General features: G+C 35.7%; 1 pseudogene; it reads right to left on the reverse strand.

Moving 5' to 3' along the window:
* Window positions 1-2086: 2086 nt before the first annotated feature.
* Window positions 2087-2404, reverse strand: LOC143267137 (peptidyl-prolyl cis-trans isomerase E pseudogene; annotated as a pseudogene).
* Window positions 2405-19541: the final 17137 nt, after the last annotated feature.

Raw genomic sequence — 19541 nt, forward strand, 5'->3', positions numbered from 1 at the left:
AAGAGTTCCATTCTCTCTCTTTTATAGTGTAACTCCACATTATATATGTGTGTGTGAGTGTGTTACAACATGCATTTTTAAATTTGTGCATTGTTATTATCCCTCTGAACTTTCCTCTTTTCTACCCCACCCTCCCATCCCTCACTCAAATTACTCAAACCCATTTATCAGCTAACTTGTGTTCCAACCCTCCCATTTTGCAATGCATTGCTTAAGCAGCCTGGATGTTCATGTATTGATGAATGGACAGTGAACATGTGGTATCTTTATGTGCGGGGATATTATTCACCTGTAAAGACTAACGAAATTGTAAATTGTGCAGGTAAATGAGTGAACAGGAAGAAATATTTCTCAGAAGGTAAGCTGTATCCAGAAAGACAAAGGATACATGTTTTCTCTCAAGCGTGTGTGCAAGCTTTTTACTTTTAGATGAGTCTTTATTTTTAATCCATTTATTTTTATTTATTTGGGTTTGTGGTTCTGCTGAAAGAAAACATTTTATCCAGTGAAACTAGGGTGATAAGCCTCCATATAGATATTAGGAACTGATACCAAGTCCTTTTGAAAAGTGACAAGTGCAATTAATTGCTAAGCCCATATGCACATGTACAAAATTCTCAAACACTGTTTTTAAGAATGCAATAAGCAGAAAGCCAGTAAAAGGTTATCTACAAGGAGATGAACTCTATGGAAATCTAAAGAATAGCAATGGTATAGAAAACATTACTTTATTTAGAATATGTTATTTAGCCTCTTGCTTAAGAGCGGTTTTCTTATTGTTGATATTGTAATTATTTGAACACAAGCTTCCCCATTCACTATGGCATATGATAATGAGTAACTATTTACTAATTCAAATAATAAGGCCATATGACAAGTGCTGAGTACTTAACCAGAATATAAAAAAAAGAACAAAATATAAAATAATAGAACCATTAAATGGAGGGGTCTAAACTTCCTCCATTTTACAAGCTGGATCTAAGTTTCCATTTCTTAGACAAAGGGCTATTATTCAACAAATAATAAGGGGACAAAGCCTGCGTCAGCCCCACAGTATCTCAAAGCATTGACCACATGAGGACACAGTATCTCAAAGCATTGACCACATGAGGACAGTCCCTGCAGCCCTCCTCCAACGCACCCCCCCCAGCAAAATCTTACCGAAGTATGTCCAAAGATAAACAAAAATAAAAACAAAACCAAACAAAACAAAAACCAAAACCTCAGCTTATCAAAAACGTATTAATATAACTGCTGCCTGCTTAACCAATTATATTTGAGATCACCTAACTGTTCCTGGAACTCCCCCAGCTATGCTTAAAAGGAGCCTATATTTATCTCTGAATCGCCATATTGTACAAATGGTTGACCCGGCATGCTGATTGTTTCTGCAGGAGAAATGCTTTTGTTTTTGCACACTATTCAAGTTTGGGGTCTTCTTCAGTAGACCCCAACACAAACAATGTAATTGAAACTGAAATATAAGAAAAGTATATGTACCTATGGATATGTCATCCTTCTAGTCAAAATAACTGATTAATTTTCAAAGTATATCATCTGTTTGCCTAAGTTAAAATGACTATGCTGAGTTGGAGATATATCTATATCTATATTTATATCTATATCTATATCATCTATATATCCTACAACAGTTTAATTTCCTTGCATTCAGTTTCTGGTATTAATGACATACTTTACAGGACTTTGGTTTTGAAAACAGGTATCAGAAGATGCCACGACAAAAGACCATAAAATAATGTAGAATTTCTTCAGACTATCTGCTTAATTTTTTTTAACAGTACAAAAAAAAAGTTTTTTTTGTTTGTTTGTTTTCTCTGTGTTTGTTTTTTTGTTAGCAAAGAAGCCACCCAGTGGCTAAAGCCAGCCCAGGACAAACTGGCAGCACACTGCTTTCAGATCCAGCCACATCCTAGGCACTGCACAGGAGCTGCAGCTAAGTAAGCTGACCCCAAAGAAGGGCTTGGACCACTCACAACTACTTCATAGGACCCAGTCAGCACCAGAGCCCTGGAGGCCAGGAGTCTCCATCGTCCTTGTCTTCCAGAGGTGGGAGCCCAGCCAAGCATCACATGTAGTCTCCACAGTCTGCAATGATTGCCTTCTGCTTTGGCTTCCCATCCTTCCTGCCCCGAGCCTCAATCTGCCATAAGACATCCAGGCCTTCAGTGATCTCCCCAAACACCACATGCTTGTCATCCAGCCAATTTGTCTTATCACAGGTCAGGAAGAATTGGGAGCCAGTGGTGTTTGGGCTAGAATTGTCCATAGAGAGAAGGTCTGCTCCTGTGTGTTTGAGAATGAAGTTTTCATCATCGAACGTCTTCTCATAGATGGACTTGCCCCCTGTGCCATTGTGGTTTGTGAAGTCACCACCCTGGCACATGAACTGGGGGATGATGTGGTTATCTGCTTAATTTTATCCACTTTGCAAATTCACTTAATCAAGGAGCAATCGTGAAGTGTGTCTTGCTTTTTTATTATTATTATTATGAATTAAGCCTTGAGGGAAAAAATAAGAAAATATAGTTATAAATTCTGTTTTGTTCAATAAGTACTTATGGCATGTCATTGATCCCCCGAGGCTACAAATATGAACAATGTATAATTAAATGCCTAAGTGGATTTTTATCTAGCAGCTGAATATATGTATATTGGCTCAAGTAACTATTTTTTTAAACCAAATATGAGGTATAAATTAAATTAGGTTTCTACAACTTATGCTTGTACTTTAAAAGAAAGATAAAACATTAAGAATTTTGAAGCTAAGGTGTAAAAAAAGAAAGAGTACCCAAATAAATTTCAAAGTCCAAGAATAAATAAAATGTGAATAAGGCACTAATTAAGTCTGTTTGAATTAAGCCTGGAACAACACATCTTAAATAAGGAATGAAACATTTTAAAAGGTACATTTTAATGTATGCATGGGTGGATAGGAAATGAAAGGAATTCCTAAAGGTTGAAGCCTTCAAAAAAAAAAGTGTTAATCTGGAAGAATTAGAAAGTAGTACCACTACTCTATCCTTTGAGAATACTTGCTTCTCCCTGATGTTCTGGAGTGGAGACTTTAATGAGCTATTTGCACAAAGCACAGGAGACAACAGAAAGGTTTTTGCCAAGATCAGAGTCCCAGATTTAAGTCTAGACCCATAAATGGGAACTAAAAAGGGCAGGCTGATTGCTTGAACTGAAATAAATTCTCCCAAAGAATGAGTCATGTTAACTCCTAATGATCTTCTCCTGGGGATTCCTAAATAAAACTACACACTCCAGCAGGGGATTTGAAACTACTTTGGTAGTCTCAGGCTACAGCTCTGTGATGTAGTTAAAGGAACATTCAACTTGGTGTGTGGCTTAACAGTAGGTAAAAACCATCAAGATTAATTTTGGAAAATTTACTTTAAAATTAGTTTGAAAAATATTCCTATGAGAAAACACCTGGGAACATTGAATTTCTCTAAAATACTTAAAGGTGTGACACAATCCATTGATTGACCAGATAAAATTATAGTTCCTGAAATATGCAAATGTAGAAACTTCTAAAAAAATTACCTCAAATACTACTCAAGGGAAATAGGGAATAAAGGCAATTGGTGCTAAAAGAAATTGTCTTCCTATGCCCAATTTTTCAAAATCTGAAGCCCTCATCTTCTATATTATAGTTCACAAGATGGGGCCACTGAGGAGACGGCAAAGTTTAAAGAGTCGTAAGTGTGGAAGTCTCACCCCTGGAAGGGGAGGAGATGTCACTGGACTCATGTCTAAATTGTATGAGGAAACTGAGGGCAGAAACAATCATGCTAGCTTAGTGAACTCAACCCTCAGTTCCACTTCATCTCTAGACTGGTCTGGCCCTCAGGAGAATGATAAAGTTCTGTCATTTGATTGCTCCAAGCTATGGTATTTTGTCATATCCTCTCATGATGACTGACAGGGATGAGACACCTATTAAGTTCAACAAGGGGAAAAAAATCAGTTTTAGAAAAGAAAATTATTTATTTAGTTTAGAAAAGAAAATTGTTACACACAGTACTATTTAGTATAATAAGATGCTGGGTTAATGAGAAATTGGGAAGTTTAGGTTAATGAAGATCCAAAGAATGTCACGTTGCAGATATAAAGAATAACATCTGTAGTAGAACTGAAGTAATTACTCTGTAGAGGATCTCATTACTGATACTTGATATTTAGATAATAAAAGAGAAATCAAAACTGTAGCCAACTAGATGGCAGAGAAGCTAATCACTCTGGTGCTGTAGTGACTCTGAAGAAAAAAAACAAAACATAAAAACTGATTTCTAGGGTAGTGAGAATGGCTGACAAAATTCTCATTCTTAATTACCCAAAGAGGGATTCTGGGACAATGGACACCACTGAATCTAGATACTATAGATGTCATGCTCACTCCATGAGGCATGGGCAGGGGAAAAGGACACAGGTGATATGGAAGTCTGCCAAGGGAAAGAAAGTTTCTTCCTACAAATATCTTGTTGGAATTCCTGACCAACAAAGCTTAATATAGCACAAAATAATAAGAACAGGCAAATGTTCAATTTCATAAAGCACAAAATAAGGATGCATTTTGAATAGAAGTCAACACATCCATAACTGAAGTTCCTTATAAAATAGCTACACATATACAAACAGTGTTTGTGGAGATTTTAACACTGGATTCTTATTAGGATATTATGACAGAAATTTCTATTGTCATGAATGAGTGATTCAAAGTAAGTAAACTTTGAGTACATCAGATAAATTAGGTTAAAAATATGTGAGATGCCCCCAGAGGGAAAGGGCTAGTTTCTTGATGGTGGAGGAATGTTTTACTTTGCTTCTTTGATAGAGAATGAGGAGTTCTTAAGGGTAGCTTGCCTATAACTAATTATTTGAATTATGAAATGAACAATCATGATCTCACAGCACTGTTTTTTTCTCATTTTTTACAAAATACTTAATTTCTATCATTCACAATTTCTATTTAAACCTTGAATATCTGCCCATTGGTTCCATTTTATACGTAGTCACATAAGGGGTGAGGGCTTCAACATATATTCAACACTGGCATGGATAGCAGGAATCTTAGAAGGTCATATTAATAAAATCGAACCTGAGGCCAGTTATTGGGGTGAATGCTGGAAGATCAGAGAGACAGAACAAGCCACAGCTTCCTCACCTTGCCAGTTCTTCAGCTGATCCTGTTTCCTTAAACTGGAAGTCTCTGAGTCCTTATCCAAATGAATCTCAGCTGAACTGTTGCTGGAAGCCTGAAAGCTTAACCAGCCAAATGCTTCTAGTTTCTGGTCTTCACACCTTATATACCTTTCTGCTTTCAATCATCACTCCCTGGGATTAAAGGCTCACTTTCTGGGATTAAAGGTGTGAGTCACCATGCTTGGCTGTATCCTTGAACAGATGGATTTCTGCCTCTGGAATGCTAGGATTCAGAAAACTGATAAGAGACTTAAACACCAAGACATGTATAGGCAGCTAATTGAAGCCTTTTTTCTAGAATTAGTAGTCTATATGACCATTAATATCTTAACAAAGTTTAAAATGTATATATATATGTGTGTGTGTGTGTGTGTGTATCTTGTAAATTTTGATATAAAATTCATACTTTAAGAAAAGTTTAAAGAATCAGAATGGAATCAAAGAATTGAGATTAGTAGTAATAGAATAGTCCCTTAACTAATTTGATTTTACTCCTGTCCTATGTCAGAAGAGGCATGTGTCTTGGTTACTTTACAACTGCTGTGGCAAAGCACTGTGATTAAGAAAACGTACAGAAGAGAGCATTTAATGTGTTTTTATAGTTTCTGGGGGTGAGCCCATGACCATCATGGCCAGAAGCCTTTGGCAGGCAGGCAGGCAGACAGAAATGGCTCTGTAATAGTAGCTGAGAGTTTACACTTCATCGGCAAACAAGAAGCAAGAAAGAGAAAGAGGTAACTGAGGTTTACTTGGATATTTGAAATCTCAAAGCCTACCTTCCCTGGCATAATTCCTCCAACAATATCATGCACCTTAAATTCCTAATCTTTCCCAAACTCTTCCACTATCTAAGGACCAAGCCTTCAAATATATGAACCTATGGGGGCCATCTCGTTCAAACCATCATAAGAAAACAGAATTCTTTTTTTGTGTGTGTGTGTGTGTGCGCGCACCATATTGTTGTTGACTTTGTCTATTTGCTTTGCAGTATTTTTAATAATTTTAGAACTGTCTACACTTGTATATTTCAAGAGCTGCCATTTTATCTGGCAGATCAGTAGATTGTGTCCCAGTTTCCCTTCCCACAACAGCTTTTCCTGCTCTCATAATTACAATAGAAAATATTTATTCTGCAAAATGTAATATTTCAAATAAAAAGTTCTAAAGTATAGTCCCATCTAGCAAAGTGATTTCATCTAAAGTGGCAACAACACAGTGACAGATAGCTATAGAATCTTATACATATGAAAACTAGATCATATACTTGTGAAGGACTTGGGCCTCAGAAACGAAACAGTGATAAATGTGGAAATATTCTTAAGGTTGAAAACAAGCAAAGTAGCCTGCATTAAATTGTACTGGGTGGGGAACGACGGAAACAATTCTAAGATGAAATTCTTGGCACTCTGTGTTCGAGGTTCCCTTTAAAACATAAAAGTAAAGATTTCCAACTTTTCTTTTTACCAACTTAATAAAGAAAGGATTAGCATAAAACCTGGAGCCCTGCAAAATCACTCCACAGCAGGTGACAGCAGCTGCATTGTGACATCTGATTCGCCTGCATGACAGGTGTGCTGGTGTTGTGGCAAGACAAGGTCAAAGGTCACTGCTGATGCTGTAACAGCTGGTGCTGAGGGACAGCATGAAGTCATTTTCTCTGTACCACTCACAGTCTTGTTTGGGGCTGATCTGACTTTGATCACTAAAGCTGGTTCTCCATTCTTCTAAGCAATATTCTCAGCACTATGTCTTCCCACAGTGGCTTTTTATCCTTTGTCAACAAGAGTCGGCTCCCCTTACGTGAAACTTAAAATTCTGAAGATTAATACACACTAGTTATTACACAAAAGTTTAAAAAATTAACTCACAAGTAAATTTGGGCCTCAGAAATGAACAGTGATAACTGTGGAAATATTCTTAAAGTTAAAAATAAGAAAAAAGTAAATGAAAACTTCTGTAAGGCTTATATTCATATGAAACAAATAGTGTTGGTAATCAAAATCAATTAAATGGATATTTCTCCCAAACATCTTACATTACTACAGACATGCAGACATGGGATGTTCATTCATTTTTATCATAGATACATTTTTCAAAAATGATATTTATTAAGATAGCGTTTTACTTTTTATTTTCATGTTTTTGTCTACTCAAGAAAACTTAAAACTCAAAACATGAATTAGGTGTATATTTCTACTGAAAATTTATGAATGTATTAAATATATTATAGTCCTCTGACTCTGTCTCACATGGCTTCTCTGTCTTTCACTGTCTCTCTCCATCACTGTATGTGTCTCTCTCATCTCTCTCCATTGAGAGGGTGTGTGTGTGAGAGAGAGAGACAGAGAGACAGAGACAGAGACAGAGAAAGACAGAGATAGAGACAGAGAAACAGAGACAAAGACAGAGAGGGAAGAGGGTCAGATACACACACACACACACACACAGAGAGAGAGAGAGAGAGAGAGAGAGAGAGAGAGAGAGAGAGAGAGAGAGAGATTTGTTCTCATTGATATGGAACCCAAAAGTATAGCTGATAGGTCCCCAATGATTTGATTAAAGCATGCACCACAACCTCATACATTTTTAATGGATTCTGATAATTGAACTAAACTGTTCATGCTTTCAAGGAAGAACTTTACCTACTGAATTATATCTGCTTCCTCATTAGTTAAATATTTAAATAATGAGAATCTATTACTTGACATGAATAGATGAATTTACAGTTTATAACTTCACCATTTTGATATTCAATTTTTAGACCTGCTATTTATTAGAAAATGTATAAAACTGGAATCACCTACAAACTGAAATTTAAATTGTACCTTTTATGATATCATCATTATTCAGAATTTACAAATTTCAATTTTGTCTTGTTCCCTTATTCAGAATATGGAAATAATTCTCGTGTGTGTGTGTGTGTGTGTGTGTGTGTGTGTGTGTGTGTGTGTAGATAATTCTTTGTTGTGATTTTAATAATAGAAAACATATATTCTGTGAGCTTCTTCCCCTTATATACAAAGAAATAAGTCTCTAGTCTAAAGGTCTGCAAATATCTTTCAGTGGTCCAGATAATACACATACTACCTCTTCCTGAAGCTCTTCAATCCAAAAATTTGTATTACTTTACTTCTGAAGACTAGCAATGAGCCCTTGAATTCAGAGTGTAGAAGCTTTTCTATTGTATAAAAAATGTCCACGCTAACTAGTGAAAGGGTGACTGTATGTTCTTTAGGTAGAAGTTAGGAGGAATCCCAGAGGTCATTTGGGTACATTTCCTTACACATAAGAGGATATTGTGAGTAACTAGCAAATTTAACAGTGCTAATATGAACTACTCTCCTCGAACAAAGAGGCTGGAGCCAGTGTCAAAAACCTATGGTTAAGCCTGCTACATGCAAAATGGATTTCCACTGAGAGGCTGTAATACTTTATCATTGTAGCTTTGAAGCTGATCAGGTAACAAAATAGCACAGAATGTCACTAGGTTGCATAAAACTGCCCAGGCTCTTTATGAAGACAAGAATGAATCTCAAATGAGACACATGGAGTTTAAAACATGAAACATTGTCATCTTTTAAAGAACTCATAGAGAAGAATAGTGGCATAAAAAATAGAACCTAGAGAAGAAGTGAAAAAAGAGAAAATGGATGCAAGTTCTAAATGGGTGACTTATGAGCCAGAATCAGCTGCAGGCATGTTCTGTTAGGTCTGAAAATGTTTTTAAAAAAATGTCACGAATATCACTACAGCTAACTATGTTAAATTAGGTAAGCTCTTTGGTTCCACAAACAGATATTTGCTTACACCTGGCGTTATTTCCAGTTCTGAGTGAGCTGCCTACCCTGATCTCAGAGGAGTTTGTGAACTCAGACTGTAAATGCTCTCATTACCATGCATTTTCTTGAATTAACACCCACCACCTAAATGCTACTGCTCCTCTTGGCTTCCTAGAGCTTTGCACCTGCGCAGGTATAGAAGCACCAACACAAATCCTATAATCTTTTCTTCTCCCCTTTTCCATTTTCACTCAGAATCAGATGTTGTATTTAGTCCAAATCCCTCAGGGATTTTGTGAGTGCACTATTTCTGCATTGTTAAACACTCCTGCTTGGCTTGTCTGCTCCAGTGTCAAAGAAGTAGTTGACTTACTGGCAAGTATTAGGAGAAAGAGACTAAAAAACTTTCTATCCATGTTTGAATGCAGGGAGGATTTAGAGTGGTCACGATTTTTCTTTGGACTGGAATTTGGCCAGAAAACTATTATTTTTTATGGGTATGCTGAGAAATAGCTCAGAACAGCTGTGAGTACTAAAATGGAGATAGGAACTAACTTAATAGCATTTTTTCGTATCCTAAAATCTCCCAACACCAAGCTGGAACTTTGGAAAAGTATTTATGAGTGAACTTCCCTGAATCACTGATCCCGCTTACAGCAGTCAGTGGTGTTCCCTTGGAGATTTCCCATCCACTCAGTTCACTCAGCCAAGTTTATGAGATGTGACAGCTTTGTAGAGCAAGGAGACGGCTGCTATTTATACAGTAGAGGGTAAAATCTAACTGTAAACTTGAGGAAAGTTTTCAAAGTTTCTTTTCATTTCTCTAAGTTCTTGTGGTGCTTTTAGGGGATGTCTTTCTCAAATATACATTCTGATATTAAAACTCATTTTCTCTGGTAAGCAACAGGTACACAATAAAAAGAAATAAGTAATTGCATATTTTGAAATAATGTATTCTGCATGGTAGCACATAATGGTGTTGTGTACCTAATATGAAGAGAAGGTTATGAGCCATGTTTATTAAATTAAGTATGACACAACTCCAGGTATTACAATAGCTAATTTCAGCTTAATTGTAACTAGGTATTTTTATTATACCTCACACAATAGAACAAAGGAAAGGCATTTTCATGAAAAAATGTGAGGCTTTTACCATTTGAAATTTAGACTTAAGAAACTTGATTTTGTAAGTCATGTTGACTTTTGGTAGCAATATTTTATCACTATAGCTCATGTTATAATTTCTTTCTGCTTAAATGCATTTATATATGTATATTCATTTGTGTGTGGTGTGTGTGCATGTGTGTGTGTATGTGAGTGTGTGTGTGTGTGTGTGTGTGTGTGTGTGTGTGTGTGTAGGTACATGATGTGCAGGTGCACAAGCAAGGTTATGTGTCTATCTGCATATGCCTATATGTGTGTGTGTGTGTGTGTGTGTGTGTGTGTGTAGGCTAAAGATCATTCTCAAGTGACTCCCTGAGTGTCTCTCAAATTTATTTTTAGAGAAAAGAGTTCAGTTCTCACACTGAACCTTGGAGCCAAAAAGCCTGAAGGTTACTTGTCTCTGTGTTCACCAATTGTTAAGATAACAGGCATGAACCACTGTGCCCGGCTTTGTATGTGGGTGCTCAGAACCCAAACTCATATCTTCATGCTTGTGAGGGAATCACTTCGCAACAAATAGATACTTGATTTCTTTAAAAATGTTTTCCTTGATTGGAATGTTGGTGCTATAGATATAACTCCATTACAAGGGACATATTAAAGTACAGCAAACTGTATCAACCACTATGAAAAAATGGGGTCTCCTCCTAGAAATATCAGAAGCTACACCCCCCAAAAATCTAACGTACATATCTACCTAAATATGATCTGTATGACACAAGTAGTCATGCTAATGCAAATGGGGAAAGCTCATAAGGTATCAGCCCTGAACAAAGAAATAGAGACATGAAAGCTTGTTGCTGGAGGGCTTCTCGGGAGCATGGGACTCTTAATCCCAGGGTCGTGGGTTCGTGCCCCACGTTGGGCGCCATTTGTTGCTGGAGGGCTTCTCTCCAGGTTCCCCAAGCCCCGCGGTCCCACAATCCAATTATAAAATAATCACTCAGACGCTTATATCACTTATAAACTGTATGGTCGTGGCAGGCTTCTTGCTAACTGTTCTTTTATCTTAAATTAACCCATTTTTATAAATCTATACCTTGCCACATGGCTGGTGGCTTACCAGAGTCTTCACATGCTGCTTCTCATGGCGGTGGCTGCAGTGTCTCCTCCTCAGCCTTCTGCTTCCCAGAATTCTCCTCTCTCCTTGTCCCACCTACTTCCTGTCTGGCCACCTACTTCCTGCCTGGTCACTGGCCATCAGTGTTTTATTTATATAGAATGATATCCACAGCAAAAGCTGAGGGTGGGGGACATAATCTTCCCTATGGAAAAAAACAGGATCTGGTTATCTAATACTAAACAGTCAGCCCTGAAACATACATGTAAGTAATGATATGTTGCCTGAACATGCTGTAATTATGCAATTCTCTCTCTCTCTCTCTCTCTCTCTCTCTCTCTCTCTCTCTCTCTCTCTCTCTCACACACACACACACACACACACACACACATATATAAAGTAGGTGTGAATATATATATATATATATATATATATATATATATATGTTTAATAATATATATTTAAGAAGCTGTATATGACCACAATTAAAGAAAAAGGAGACTATGAATTTTAAATAAGAAGAGGGTTTCATGAGAGGGTATGGATAGAGAAAAGGGAAAGGAAAATGTGTAACTATATTATAATATCAAAATAAAGTATTTCACGAAAAATATTAAAATGTTAAGCCCATGTCTACTACCTTTATCTTGCACAAATCATTTAATCAAAAATAACTGACTTAAAATTAAAATCTATCTATGCTTTATATTTCTTATTGGTCAAAGATTGTTAAAAGGGTTCTGGAGATTTAAAGTATTTCATAACTTACAGAGTTGGAGTAACTTTAAAGTACAAAATTTTGTATTGGTAGCCTTTCCTACACTATATGAACCTCAGCATTTTGAAAATATTCAGTCCATCCCACTATCCCTGGCTCATGATGGGTGACAGCCATTTGAACTCTGTCACCCTCAGTTAAATCTCACAATGTTGCTAAACTGTTGATATTCATTCTTACTGTCTTCATCCTTTTTCCTGAATCTGTTGTGACTTTCACACAGTGGTTGAAAATTCCATTCATCCTGTGTGAGCTCCTTAAGATATCTTCCTGTCTCTTCTGGGTTCTGGAACTCAGGACAAAGGTCGATCAAATCCTAATCTTTCCCCACGGATACTTGATACTGCACACATTCTGCCTTTTTCTGTTTTTCCTTGATTGTTTGATTTCATTTTCTCATCTGTGTCCTTAGTCCTTGTCCTTGTTGATTCCTTTGCTTCTTCTATTGACCATATTTCCAGTTATCACAGTAATTGTTTCATTTTAATATAAATATCAAAATGCAGACCACATCAGAGTTTTGTCCACTACTGGTTTCTGGTGTTTATTTATTACTATGACCTTAAGAAAATATATTTTTTATCTGTGACTCCAATGTTCTTCTTAACATTACAGATACCATTTGAAAAGTGAACCTAATCACCATAATGAGCATAATGTACCACAGTCGTAACAGGGTGTGCATATTCAAAAGCTTGTTTGTTATTAGTAACAAGGATAAACTTGGTTTATCCTTCCATCTCACTGATATGACACTCCAATTTTTATAACACGAAGTATAAAATAATGTAGACTAAAATCTTATTATGTTATTTGAATTAGATTTTCTTGATTTAGCTTAATTTGTAGGTTTTTTCCCCACAACCTCAAACTTCTACCAGAATAATTTTAGGAACATATCTTTGCTAACACATGGAATCAGAAGTTTATTATATCATAACTTTGAGGACTTTTCCTTTCAGATGTATTTTTTATTTCTGTTTTTTAACCATTCAACCTGCTGTACCATTTAATCAATACATTTTATTTTTTCCCCTTGCTTTGGAAAGCATTAATACAAATGAAAATTCTGTCATCTATATAATCTTCCTTTTAAACTTATTTATGTGTCAGGGTTCAGTCTTATGTGACAAATACCACTTACCTCCATCTAAAGATGATAGAACAGAGACATACAAAGGTGAAGTGTCTCACTTTGTGCTAAGCGACAGTGCCTGAAAGTGGCAGTGTGAACTCCAAAGGCAATTTGTTGCAGACTGGACTGTTCTTCACTGTACTTCTTTTGTTGCTGTTTTCACTATTTATTGCTAATAAGCATGGCTGTTATTTAAAAGTTATTCTTCTCTCCTGAGTACTACACCTATTTTCATGTCTTCAAAACATGTTTCTTAAGACATGTAGATATTATATCAAAAATGGCCATTAAGAGCACACTCTTCCTCTTCTACTCCAATACAGTTTGGAATTGTTAGTGTTAAAAACCTGGTATCAAAATCATAACACTGAGTTCTGTTTTTTTTTTTTTTCTAAACAAAATTCCTGTGTATCATTGTCATAAAATCCACTACACATGATAAGTAAGCTGCCTCACATCTTAACTCCGTCTGAATTTTGTTATACTCATTAGCTCATAACTTTAAGAAATTATGAAATTTAAAATCCCCATGTCATTTCCTTATTTCAGTTCATCATATACTTCATAATATGTTCTTTAAGTAGGTTGATATTATGTGAGATATTATTTTTAAATTGTGAGAGGTACTTTTATTGCTCATGAAACCAGAAATCATGAGAAAGATGTAGTCCAAATCTCTGATGTGATGAAGTAGTTGGATTTGTATTCTAAAACAAAAATTAATAATGAGCACAACAAATAGAGTGTATTATGCTGCCTGGAATTTAGAAATAAATTTCTACAATCAATTAATTAATTACTCACTTTTTATTTTTATAGAACAATATGTGTTATACATAGTACTGGGAAGTATGCTTCCCTTTGCTATATCCTTTAGCTTAATTTAGAAATGTGATTTATTACAAATAATATCTCACAAACACCTTCCTACCCACTAAAATTTAAGACAAAAAACCTAGAATTTACTGATAATGAAAAATACCTTAACCTTCATTTTAAAAGTATATATTTTTATTAGAACTGATATTATGAATTATGTTCATAGGTAATATTAAAATATTCTTTAAAAGCATCTCACTTCATACCAAGATTTAAAAACACAGGGAGACTTTTAATAGAGTAGACCTTTATAGCTAGTTAACTGTCTTGAAGCATGTAATTTCCCAAACTGGGGCCATAATTGTCATCTATCCACATCAAATTATTGGTACTGCCAATCAAATCTCAAGAGTGACTCACAGAACATATAACTTACCGGTTTCTTCTGTAGGAGCATTCCCACTCCTTCCCCCAAAACCTTTCTCCTCATTGTCAATTGTCAACTCCAATGCTATTTTGGCATTTTCCTTAACATAAAAGAGGCTGAGACTAATTTTAGTCACTTTATCAATTTCTTCTTTATGTTCTTGACAATTGATTACTGAATTGATTTTTTTTACACTGTAGTTGTTTTCAATGAATATATTCAGTGAACAAATTAGTGCTAGGTGTTAACTTATTTTATTTCTTATTTTCTTACTAACAATATTAGGTTAATTATATTGATTGTTATATTTTATGATAAAATTTTTTTATTTTTATCTGGTATAGTATGTAGTTTTGCCAAACATTAATAATATTTGCTATCAGTTGTCTTTATTTAAGGCAAAGAAATAAATATCATTACATTATGTCATTGTGACCATAATTTGTATGCTCTTTGCCCTTATAATATTTTGAAGTACAAGGTTTATAAATACAAATCACATATTTTGCTAGGTAAAACGTTCCTGTTTTTTTTTTTTTAAAGAAAGTTTTTGCTTCTTTGTTCATTTGCTTTAAGATTAAGCAGTAACAGTTACACACTAGCTCACAAATATGAGGAAACATTACTCTAATTGTGTACTTAGTTATACCTAAGAGGAGGACATTGTATGATTTTTCTCCATTATTTTTTCTCCAAGTGTAACCAGAATAATTCTCCACAGAACTGTATGAATATCTCTCGGCATGTGGCATAGTTTATACCAACTCAGCACATAATTCTCTTTAAAACCTCATGAGAAGATGTACTTTCTTATGTGCCTGAACATCTATTGATGAATTATAAAACACAATGATTAAGTGAAAAATCTTAGATATCATGAGATGTGTTCATGAAGCTTCTGCAATATTCTCAAGAGAATAATCCGTAACACTGCCTACCTTATTGTTTAAATTTACAGTCCCTCAAATTAAAACTACTTAGTCAATTTGCCTTCACACAGAAGGAAAAATACAAAGCAAGTCAGTATCTGTGCAAATAAAAAAGCACAATAATACGACAATTTAAAAAAATACATTTTAAATTTGTAACTCAAGCTGTTTGAAAATGAAGTACTCATTGTAGTGGGTAGCCATTCCAACTTGGTTCTGGAAGTTCCAACCCCCATTGAGACTCTGGCAACTGTCACGCCTACGAGGCGGGGCGAGGGGAGGCGCCTGGGGACCCGAGAGCTGGATGGGCTAGCGCTCGCTCTGGGCGCTCTCTCGGTGCCGGAACGCTGACCGGTGCAGATTGACTGTGCAGAGCTTCGGAGAACACCGCTGGACTGCATTACACCTTCCCCAGACCCTGCGACCTACCCATTACTTAATTTGTGAGTTACGCCATTAAATAAATATCCTTTTAACTATTCTAAAAAAAATACAAATTCTTTGATAATGTTATCTTAGTTGAACTTTTACACTTTCTCAATTTCTTTAAAATTATATCTGAAGGAACATTATAAATAACTAGTTGTATTATTGAATATTAAGTTTGTTTCTAATTTTGTGGACTGATATTCTCTTATAGACTAAATTTAGTAATTTCATAAGAATAAATTTGCCATTGATGTAGCTTTAAAAATTAAACTGAATATTAACTAAAGGCTCTCTTCTTTCTGGAAGAAATGTACTGAATTATAGAGAAGAATCATCTAATGTTTATTATTCTTTTCTAAACATTTTCGTAACTTCAAGGAAGTCTGGAGCTGAAGGTTCTCCCCATATGAGACTTGCACTCCAATAGGTGAAAAATAGATTTGTAATTACATCAACTCCTCTGTCAGTCTTCACTGAATCATAATGTTTCAGCTACATGGGACATTGGTTTCACTTTTTAATTCAAGTTATGTATCTTGTTTTGATTCATTGTTCTCTAAAATGGACTTGGAAATATGCAGGTGATTTTGTCTTCTAACATTTTCTTTTTATTTAAATTTTATAATTTAATTTTACATATCAGCCACAGATTCCCCTGTCCTCCCTCCTCCCGCTCCTCCCTTCCCCCCATTCCCATCTCCTCCAGGGCAAGGACTAGCCAAACTAGTGGAAACACATGAACTATGTACGAATTAATAGCTGAGGAGCCCCCAATTGGATCAGGTCCTCTGGATAAGTGAGACACTTGATTAGCTTGATCTGTTTGGGAGGCATCCAGGAAGTGGGACCTGGACCTGTCCTTAGTGCATGAGCTGGCTGTTTGGAATCTGGGGCTTATCATTTTCTTTTATATATAATATTGTGCAGTAATTTTTTTCACAAATTAAAAACAGTATCAAAATGAAAGCAATACTAATAGAATTGTCTGCTATGTATGTATTTGCAAATACCCACTCATATTAAATTAAATTGGAAATATACTATCTTGAAAGAAAGATGTTTAGAAACAAACAACAAACAAAAGCAAGTGTTGATGGAGGTCAGAATAGTAAAGCTGGTAGCTACTCTAAAGATAGTTATTTACTATTTATTCACAGTTGATGAACTTAGATGGCAAGTATCCTTTCCAAGCAGAGAATATTAAGAAACTTTTTTAGACCATGTGGGTGTTTTTCATAGTTTTTTACATCTTTTTTTCATAATGTGCTTCAAGAACAATTAACCACACTCTTCTGAAATATCTCAGTGGATGGTGGCAGCTCCATAACCATGACAAGGAATGATAGATGGCAGTTACCAGAGGAACAATTTTTGTGTATTATAAAATTCAATTTTTGAAGATTTAAGAGGGCAAAAACTAGGGTCAATGAGTTATCTTCTGTCTCTCATACATACTTCTAAATGAAAAATTATAAATACTACATGTATATCATATTGCTCTTGCATACTCAATTTCATGAAATACATAAGGACCTATTCAGGAATAGACCAGGTGCTTGTGTGCATGAAAATTTTGAAACAAAAACAAAAGAGATAGAGTTTTTGCTAAATGTGAGAAAAAAATTGTTTCCCCCCTTTCCCCATTTTGATAAAATTGTTCACAAATCTAAAATTTCTTTAAGTGTCACAGACTTCCTCCTTTAGAGCATTTGGAGAAAAGGTCATTTATTTGACTTAGTGATGTTTGTGGTCATTGTATTGGTCTGATGTTTAAATTACCTACTGATGAAAAGATTAGTTAGAGCCTTTTCTTTTTATGAGGCAGATTCTGAAGAACTCTCAATATAAACTCAAAAGAAGAGTTTTCAGAGACTTATCTGTGTATTAGGCAAAATATTGACTCAAATACTGTCACAACTACATTACTCAGCAGCTTATCTATTCTCAATAATGTTATAGTCTTTTATGGGAATTATTTGAGGTGCATTCAATAAGAATTTTCTCATATTCCCAGTGCTATAATGTTAATAAAAGCATAAGAGCTGGTAGATGTAAACTCTGACCATATCCAGTTGTATAACTTGTTTTCCAGCCAGCCATAATTGTTATTTCCTTCACTGTTTCCCCTTTGCCATTTTGATTTGGTAAATACTTCCTGTATTCGGAAGAAATTTCTCCCATTAAAATTCAGATTATCGAAAGAACCAATGGTCTTTACATTGTCCTTATCAATTTTGAAACAAATGATTTAACTCAATTTTAAAATACGTATAACAGATATGGATAGAGGAGAGAGAAAGAGAGAGAGAGAGACAAAGAGAGAGAGAGAGAGAGAGAGAGAGAGAGAGAGAGAGAGAGAGAGAGAGAGAGAGAGAGAGAGATATCTTGGCTGGCTCTCTTAACATAAAAATTAATCACTTTAGCAAAACCTTCTCTTTAGATCTCACTGCCCAACTACTCTCTGATCACAAGGCCTGCTCCAAAGGAGAAGCCATATTTTCAGCACTGTAACCTATGGCGAAACCCTTTAGTTGAAGAGGTCATAGGCGTCAATGAGGAGGAAGTAACTTTTAATGCTATTCTGCTAAGAGGTGTTGTTGGGCTCATCAAACTGTCTTTTAAAATTGTCTGTTTATGCTCATAGGTTTCTTGTGTCAACAAACTAAGTTTGAGCAAGAAGCTAATTTTCTGTAGTAAGAGGTTGTCACTGCAAGGATTTTTATTATTGGTCAAACTGGTGGAAATAAATGCTTGTTTTTGTGGCATAATGGGCTCAGCCAGAGTAGATGAAATAATCAGGCATTTATATAAGTTCCCTCAGGCTCAGGAAAGATTTTAAAAGGAGGAGTAAAGAGAGAAAGAGTGATAAAAAGAGGGTGTGTTGTGTTTGTGTTTGTCTGCATTGAGTATTAACTCCTGCAAGGAGAAAAAACACTCAGAAGCCTCAGGAAGACTAAAGAATTCTCAAGACTCAGGAGGCTTCCCTGACATTGTGTAAGCAATACTGCTGGAGGAGGATGAAACTTGGAAGTACCAGCTAGTAGCAGTAGTACAATGAATCATCCCTGGTGCTAGGGTGGGCTGTTAGTGATGAGTCACCATGTTACTCTAATTCCTTTTCAGTGTTGCTGTGAGTAATTCCAATCAACTATTGCTAATAAGATTTGACTTAGGTAGAACCATTCCCTTGGGTTGCCACTGGTATCTTATCTGCTATGAGTAGATGCCTGGTCAAATATATTCATGAAAAATTCTTCAGAAGGGGTCAGTAATTAAAAAAGAAATTTAGGAAAATTTGATATGCTTCTCACTTCTTTGTCAAAAAGATTTATTTAGACTTAAAATATTTAGATTAAATAGTAAATATTTGTTTTATTATTTCCTATTGTATTTGTTTATCTAGTCAATAAATTTAGAATGATTATGTGTGGTGATATTTTACTTGTACTTTAATAAAGCTTGCCTGGAGTTCAGGGGGAAAAGGCCAGCCATTTTAAGTAAAGAAAAAGTCAGGCAGCACATGCCCTTAATCTGATCGTGTACCAGGCATACTAGGGAACAGAGCCAAGACTGGTGACACACACATTTAATCCCAGTACCAACCATAGAGACCTGGAGGTCTGTACAGACAGTGACAAGGAAGTGAGGTAGCTGGACGAAGATAGCCAATGAGAGGGCAGCACAGCAAGGCAATAAAGGCGTGGGTAAGACACTAAGTAGCTCACATTTGGAAGCTGCAGAGTTCGTGAGGTAAGGTGGGCTGGTGGCTTTCCCTGTTTCCCTGATCTCTCT

Source organism: Peromyscus maniculatus, chromosome 9 (assembly GCF_049852395.1).
Source record: "Peromyscus maniculatus bairdii isolate BWxNUB_F1_BW_parent chromosome 9, HU_Pman_BW_mat_3.1, whole genome shotgun sequence".
Classification (NCBI taxonomy): Eukaryota; Metazoa; Chordata; class Mammalia; order Rodentia; family Cricetidae; genus Peromyscus; species Peromyscus maniculatus.